We start from the raw sequence: 8,300 nt of genomic DNA, 5'->3' as shown, positions 1-8,300 counted from the left end.
AATTTTTAGACTTATTGAATTTCTTGTTAACAATATTTTTTATTCCATTAAAGTGTTAGTATGAATCATTTGTAGAATTTTGGAAAGAATGGTATTGGTAAAAAAAAAAAAAAAAAATGTAGACTTCTTGAATTTTTGGTTACGAATTTGTAGACTTCTTGAATTTTTGGTTATGAATTTGTAGAGTTATTGAATTTTGACTCTCTGTAACTACTAATCAAACTCTTAACACTTCTTGCCTTGACAAAAAATGTATATACACTAAAAAAACAAAACCCTTTTGGGATGCCCAAAGGAGACTTAATCTAAACTTGAAGGAGGTAGTTAAGAAGGAAGTTGTCAAACTCTTAGATGCCGGAATCATTTACCCAATCTCAGACAGCAAATGGGTGAGTCCAAGTCAAGTAGTTCCCAAAAAATGGGGGATTACGGTGGTGGAAAATGCAAAGGGTGAGGAAATCTCTAAGCGTACCACCAATTCATAGCGTGTATGCATTGATTACCACAAATTGAATGCCGCCACTAGAAAAGATCACTTCCCCTTACCATTCATTGATCAAATTCTAGAGAGATTGGCCGGGCAACAATATTATTACTTCCTTGATGGCTATTCGGGGTACAATCAAGTAGCCCTCGACCCACTAGACCAAGAGAAAACCACTTTTACATGTCCATTCGGCACATTTGCTTATAGACGGATGCCTTTTGGTTTGTGCAATACACCCGTCACATTCCAAAGGTGTATAATGTCAATTTTCTCAGATATGGTGGAAAAGTATCTAGAGGTTTTCATGCATGATTTTTCTATTTTTGGGTCTTCATTTTATGCATGCCTCAAAAATTTAGATCTAGTGCTTAAGAGATGTCGTGAAACCAACCTTGTACTTAGCTGGGAAAAGAGCCACTTCATGGTTCAAGAGGGTATTGTTTTGGGTCACGTTATCTCAAGGAGAAGAATAGAGGTAGATAAAGTGAAGGTTGAGCTTATTTCTGAATTGCCTCCACCTTCAACGGTGAGAGAGGTTTGCTTCTTTCTAGGTCATGCTGGCTTTTACCACCGTTTTATCAAAAACTTTAGCAAAATTGCTCGACCCTTGTGCAACCTTCTTGCCAAGGAAACTCCTTTTGTCTTTAACCAAGCATGCCTAGACGCTTTTCATAAATTGCGTGAATTATTATCATCTGCTCCTATCATGCAACCTCCCAATTGGTCATTGCCATTTGAAATCATGTGTGATGCTTCTGATTATGCCATGGGGGCAGTTTTGGGACAAAGAGTGGGTAACCTTCCTTGTGCCATCTACTACGCAAGTAAAACTTTCTTGGGAGCTCAATTGAATTACTCCACTACCGAGAAAGAATTACTTGCCATAGTGTATGCTCTTGATAAATTTTGTTCCTATTTCTTAGGGTCCAAGGTTGTTGTTCATTCTGATCATGCCGCCTTGAGACATCTATTGACAAAAAGGGAAACAAAACCTAGGTTAATTAGATGGATTTTGCTTCTTCAGAAATTTGATTTTGAAATCAAGGACAAGAAAGGCACCGAAAATGTGGTTGCCGATCATTTTTCTAGGTTATCGATAGAGCCTTTCCCTAGTCTACCAATTTGTAACTCTTTTTTGGATGAACAACTCTTTCAAATTTCTAATGGAAAAATGCCTTGATTTGCCGACATTGTGAATTATTTGGCAGTAGGCAAGCTACCTACTTCTTGGTCGAAGAACGAAAAGAATCGTTTCTTTGCCAACATCCGGAATTACTATTGGGAAGACCCTGTCTTATATCGATATTGTCCAGATCAAATTGTGAAAAGATGCATTCCGAAAAGTGAAATTCCAAGTGTCCTAGTGTTTTGTCACACTCTTGCATGTGGTGGGCATTTTAGTGCAAAGAAGACCGCCTTGAAGGTTCTTCAAAGTGGGCTCTTTTGGCCCACTATTCATAGAGATGCCTATAATTTTTGCAAATCATGTGAGAGATGTCAAAAGATGGGGACAATGTCTAGAAGAGATATGATGCCCTTGACCAATATACTTGTTGTTGGGATCTTTGATATATGGGGCATTGATTTTATGGGTCAATTTCCTATGTCGTATGGTTTTCAATACATTCTTCTTGCCGTTGATTATGTCTCCAAGTGAGTGGAAGCATGTGCTACCAAAACAAATGACCACTCCGTGGTCATTCAATTCATTAAATCTAATATCTTTACTCGTTTTGGTATGCCAAGGGCTATAATAAGTGATGGAGGAAAACATTTTTGCAATCAATTCTTGAGGCACTTATTTCTTAAGTACTCCGTTACTCATAAGGTATCCACTCCCTACCATCCTCAAACAAGTGGGCAAGTTGAAGTGTCTAACCAGGAAATTAAACGTATTCTTGAGAAAACGGTTAACACCACCAAGAAGGATTGGTCAAGCTAAATGATGCGTTGTGGGCTTATCGGACGGCATACAAGACTCCCATTGGCATGTCTCCTTATAGGCTTTTATATGGAAAGCATTACCATCTTCCGGTTGAGCTAGAGCATAAAGCCTTATGGGCAGTTAAAAAGCTCAATTTTGACCTTGATAAAGCCGGAGAGAATAGGCTACTTCAATTGAGTGAGTTAGAAGAATTGAAACACAATGCTTATGATAATGCCAAACTCTACAAAGAAAGAACCAAAGCCTTTCATGATAAGCATATTATGAAAAAGTCTTTGGAACCCGGTCAAAAAGCCTGGCTTTTTAGCTCTAGACTGAAACTCTTTCCTAGGAAATTGAGAACCAAATGGGAGGGTCCTTATGAAATCATCTCTGTTGCACTTCATGGGGCGGTTAAAATCAAAAATTTGAAGAAGGGAAACATTTTTAAGGTTAATGGATAGAGGTTGAAACCTTACATCGAGGGTCAAGTCTTTCAAAGACATTTGGAAGCTGCACATCTAGTTGACCTAGTGTATGAACACATAGAAGATTGCATTAACAAGGAATTAGAAGTTTCGTTTGAGCTTAATCCAACAAGTTCTTCAAAGAACCATTTGTTGGGTGGAGTTCAAAGCATCTAACACCCCAACAAGGAGGGGATGCATTACAAGATCTTTAATCCGGGCTAAAAGAGCCCAATGTCTTGCTAGAGACGTTAAAGACTAGCAAAAACATTTCGTAGGGTGTCAAAACCTTATTCCTCCCTCATTCCTATCTTAAATTTCATTTCTTGCGAAGTCTAAATACTTGTTTTTGGTTCATATGCATTGATAGGAACTGTAATTAGGATTGCATGAAATTTTGTGTTGTGATTGAGCATTTTACATAAGTTCGATCGATCTCAAATGAGAGTTCGATCGATCGAACTTCCACCTGCATCCAACACTTCGAAAAATTTTCTACCTGCATCCACCTGCATCCAAATCACCTCTCTGTCCCATCGTTCGAACTTATTCTTACATCGATCAAGAGACTTTCGATCGGTCTAACTTCAAAGTTTGATCGATCTCATGATCCAACACTTAGAAAAATTTTGAGCCTGTATCAACCTGTATATTTCACCTCTCTGTCTCATCAATCGAAACATTTCAAGATCGATCAGAAATTCTTCGATCAATCCAACTCCGATATTCGATCGATCTTCAAGTTCCAACACTTAGCCAAATTTTTGAACCAAAAACCTGCATATTTTTGCCCTCTGTCTGATCGATCGAACATTTTGTTCAAATCAATCGAACATTTTGTTCAGATCGATCGAACATTTTATTCAGATCGATCTCAGTTCTCCATTTCATTATTTGACTTTGTTTTGACTTTTTCAATTTTTAAAATCCAAAAATATTTTTATTTTATTCTCATTTTATTTTATTTTATATCTCAAAAATATTTAAAAAATACAAAAAGATTTTATTTTATTTTATTTATTGTTTATTCAAAAATAAATAAAAAAATCCAAAATACTTTGTGAAGAGATCATTCAAAGTTCGATCGATCGAACTAAAGAGCGACAATTTTTAAATAGAATCGAGGATAAGATCTCATTCTCCCTCATTTCCAAACCCTAGTTCCTACGTCGCTGTAACCTCACCCATTTCCTCCATCTCCGGCGAGATCTCCGGAGTGAACCAGGTGTCGATCTCTCCCTCTTCTCAGATCCTCTTCCTCTTCACATTTCATGTGTCCTCTCTTTGATTCAAGGTAAGATCTGAGACCCTATTATTGATTTCACGCCTCGATTTGTTAAGAGTATGCTTTAAGTGTTTGATCCATTCCAATATTCATAATGATTGTTGGCCATAGATGAAGTTTTAAGCTTTTCATGTATATATATCTATATTCGTCTTTATGCCGTGTCCATTGTAATGAGTTACTTTGATTTTTGGGAGTGTGAGCCATTCTAGGTGATTAGGATTGATGTTTGTTGTGTTGATGGGCCCACGAACATGTTCATGTGGGTCCCGTGCTTCCACAGTCACAGATCTGTGACTTCTCATTTTTCACAGAACACAGTTCGATCGATCAAACTTGTGTCTCAGATCGATCGAAGTTGTGAGATCGATCTCACTTACTTTCGATCGATCCAACTTTTGTTATCGATCTCACATAAACACTTCATTCATCTTATATTCACTTCATGCTATCATATTTATGCCCAATGCCTGTGATATTCCATATTGGATGCATTTCATACTTACATTGCTTAACATGCTTCACATCCTATCACTTACATAGATTTATGTCATATATGTTTTGTCTATCTTATTTGACATACATGTTTCTATTGTGCTTTTAATTATTTATTTTAGCGCTAACTCCCATTGCAAGATTTCCTTTTTGCAGACCATAACTAAGAATGACAGTTCTTCTATTTCAGCCACACCTGAGGCTTATGATCAGATATGTCGCTTAGAGGAGCAACTTCAGAGTTTGGAGGATATACTGGTTACCCTTAAAGCTGACCTTGCTACCCTTCGTCTGAATATGCTGGCTGCCATTAGAGCTGACATTGCTCGCCTCCGTACGGAGATCTTGACTGCCATTGATGACTTAGCTAGGGAGATCCGCGAAGTTCACTCTACTTATCCTGCCCCCTCTGCCTGAGACTCCCAGTCTCTTTATCTTTTTATGCTCTCTATCTATGTTGTGTGTCTACTACACTTGTGATACTATTATTTTTGCAGCTGGGTCTGTCGGCTTTGACACTGGATGTATTGCACTTTATTGTTGTTTTTATCTATGATGGATGTCGTATGCTTTTATTAATACATCTGTCATTTTAACTCCATCAGGTGCATCACAGTGACTTCAGTGAGAGAGGGCTACCCGATTTTTAGGACCATCCTTATACCTCTCTCTTCTCTTTATCTGTTTATCCCATTTACACTTGCATGTCTACTGTGCACTAATTATCCCATTTTGTTATCTGATGAGTTTATCCAAGTGCCAATTTTCAGGACCACAGTTCATCCCAAGTTTGGGGGAGCCATGCCACCCACTTCGGATACTTCAGTCCCGATCATTCTATGCCTTAGTTGCACTGGTATACTCTTTCCTTTGTTCTCTTACACATTGAGGACATTGTGCCATTTAAGTTTGGGGGGAATGGTGCTTTACAGTGTTAGCTTTAAATTTTAAGATTTCGAGCATGACTTGTGTAATTGAGGGATTTTTTTATGATTGGTCCATATCTAGCAATGATTTTGATCTTTTGAGTACTATATTGCTTAAAATTTAAAAATTGCTTGACTTGAGAGTCCAATACTCCTTGTATGCCTTGTGAAAGCCATTTAGCAGTAAATTTTTCGAAAGATTAATATCTTGCTTGCACTTGTGGTCCACATCATCTTGATTTTGTGATTGCTTTGAGATTCATTCTAGGATTCTACACTAGCACCGGCGCACACTAGCATTTATTTGTGGGGTACATGCTTTGTTGATTATTGAATTGGTTATATCCCAATTGAGCTAGTAGTGCATTGAAAACTTTCATTCTTGATAAAGGTGGATAACAACCCCTTTTCACTAAGTAGCCGGGATTCTAGTTTCATCAAGTACTGAACTTCTCACGCTGAAAGGTGGAGGGCCCAAACTCTAGGTTAATAATTGAACTTGCATTCAAAAAAATAATAATAATAAAAAATAAAAAAGTTGCAAAAGCAATAAAAAAAGTGAGGACTTTTCCCAAAAGGTAAGAAGTGGGAAATAATTAGATGGAGGTTGTCTTGATTTGTAACCTAGTTGATTTGAGCTTGTAAGTCCGTAGGGGTATTTGAATGCCTAATGCCCTAAAACTGTCTGGTTTGGGAGTGATTGACCTAACGCTCGACCTCATAAATCACTAGAAAGCTTAATAGATCAACACATTGCACTATGCTTCCATCTTTGATACTAAAAAAAAAAAAAAAAAAAAATCGAGTGAAAAGAATAAGCGCATCTAGAACAATAAAACTTGAATAAAAGGTTCACTTTTTGTCTTGATGATCGGTACTAGATTTGTGTACTAGTTTGAGGGTAAGGATGTGATCATTTCTCTAGTTGGCTAAGATAGCAACACATTTGATGCCGGTCCACTCAAAAAGGATTCTAGAGTTGTTTTAATTTGCATGATCATTTTCTTGATGTGTGGAGGACCATACTTGCTTGCTTGATGTTGAGATTTTGGGAGATTGCTTGGAAATGTTTGAAAAATTGCATACTTGAGGTAGTTTTCTCCCAATACTTATTTGCAATATTGGTACCTCTTTTGAAAGAATGAGCTTAATATTTGTGGGTATCATTTTTGGAAACCCTCATGAGACTTCACTCATCCACTAGGGGTAACCTAGGGGTTTAAAAAGCTTGTTGCATATGCTAAATGCAATCGTGTTCCCTACGAAAGTGGCGTTATCCATTTATTGTTTTCTAAATTCATACTTGTATAGTTGTTCATTTCATTCCTTTACTTTCTAGTTCATTGCTAGGGACTAGCAATATTTAAGTTTGGGGGTGTGATGAGCGCTGAAAAATGCGTATTTAAACCCCTTAAGCTTAGGCATTCTAGTACCTTTATCTATCTTACTTTACCGTTTTAGATTGATTTCGTATTATTTCCATTTTCAGGCACTTATCCCGAAAATAAGCTAACTCAGCCAAATAAGAGCTTAATTGAAGCAATTCTAGGATTAATCAAAGAAAGGAGCCAAGTGGAAGCAAAAGGAAGAAAAATATGGAAATCAACATCTTCGATCGATCTCAGATCAAAGTTTGATCGATCCAAGATCTCAGCACTTCAAGATGGATCAAAGCCATGATGACATTTTCAGAGATCTCAAAAGTTCGATCGATCCAACACCATTCTTCGATCGATCGAACTGCTTTGTCCTTATCCAAATGATTGTTCTTATCTAGTTGTACCACCGTACCAACCACTATTGTCCTTTTCCCAAAAATATCTTCAAAATATCTCAGATTTGTCTTTATCCAAAAAGCGCTACCATTGAAGATCGGTCCAGCCTAAGTTCGATAGATCTCAGCCAAGTTCAATCGATCCAAGTCCAAGGTTCGATCGATCGAACTTCCTCCAGTGCGAAAAAGTTAAATTTCCAGCTCATTAAAAGTTGTCCTTTATCCAATCATTGGGGAATATTGTGTGCACGACCCCAGCTCATTTTGGGTGTCATTTGACCTACCTATATATGGATAAGGATTTTTTTTTACAAAGGAGAGCTAATATCATATCATATCATCTATTGGAGAGCAAACTTAGAGGAGGAGGAGGCTAGAGACACAAAGGGGGGAGTTCTTCATCAATAAGGAACAGATTTCTTCCATGGAGTTAGCCCTTAAGGGTTGGAGCAACATCACCATGAGTGGTGAGACATCCTCTTGGGGCTAGAGTTAGCCCCAAGCATGCTTTCTACATCTTGATTTTGTGTATTATTGAGGGATTAGTGTTATAATACATGTTTTGACACTTTTATATATACAGATCTTGTTTATTCAATGATTTATGTGATTTAATGCTTTCAATTTATCATTTCATTCTATCCATATGTTTATGTATGCTAGAATAGATGTTCATGTGTTGTCCCTATTTCTTGTGTTATTGATACATGTCTATGTGTATTGATGCTATAGATTTAGAGATTGTCAAAACATAGTGCTTAATGGAATACTCTTGTGATTTTCTAGATGGTTCATGCTCATTTCTTGATGGATTGTGCCTCTCCCTTAGTTTAATTAGTTTAATTTCATGCCTTTAGCTTATTTGTAGTGTAGGGGTAGCATATGACTGGTTCATCGCACTACCATCAAGTTTGAGAGTGTGAATTTTAGGCGAGGGCCAAG

The sequence above is a fragment of the Cornus florida genome, unplaced genomic scaffold, assembly GCF_030987335.1.
Source record: "Cornus florida cultivar Cherokee Brave unplaced genomic scaffold, ASM3098733v1 CherokeeBrave_3.0.0_Hap2_Chr11, whole genome shotgun sequence".
Lineage (NCBI taxonomy): Eukaryota > Viridiplantae > Streptophyta > Magnoliopsida > Cornales > Cornaceae > Cornus > Cornus florida.
Note: the sequence above shows the minus strand (reverse complement) of the source record.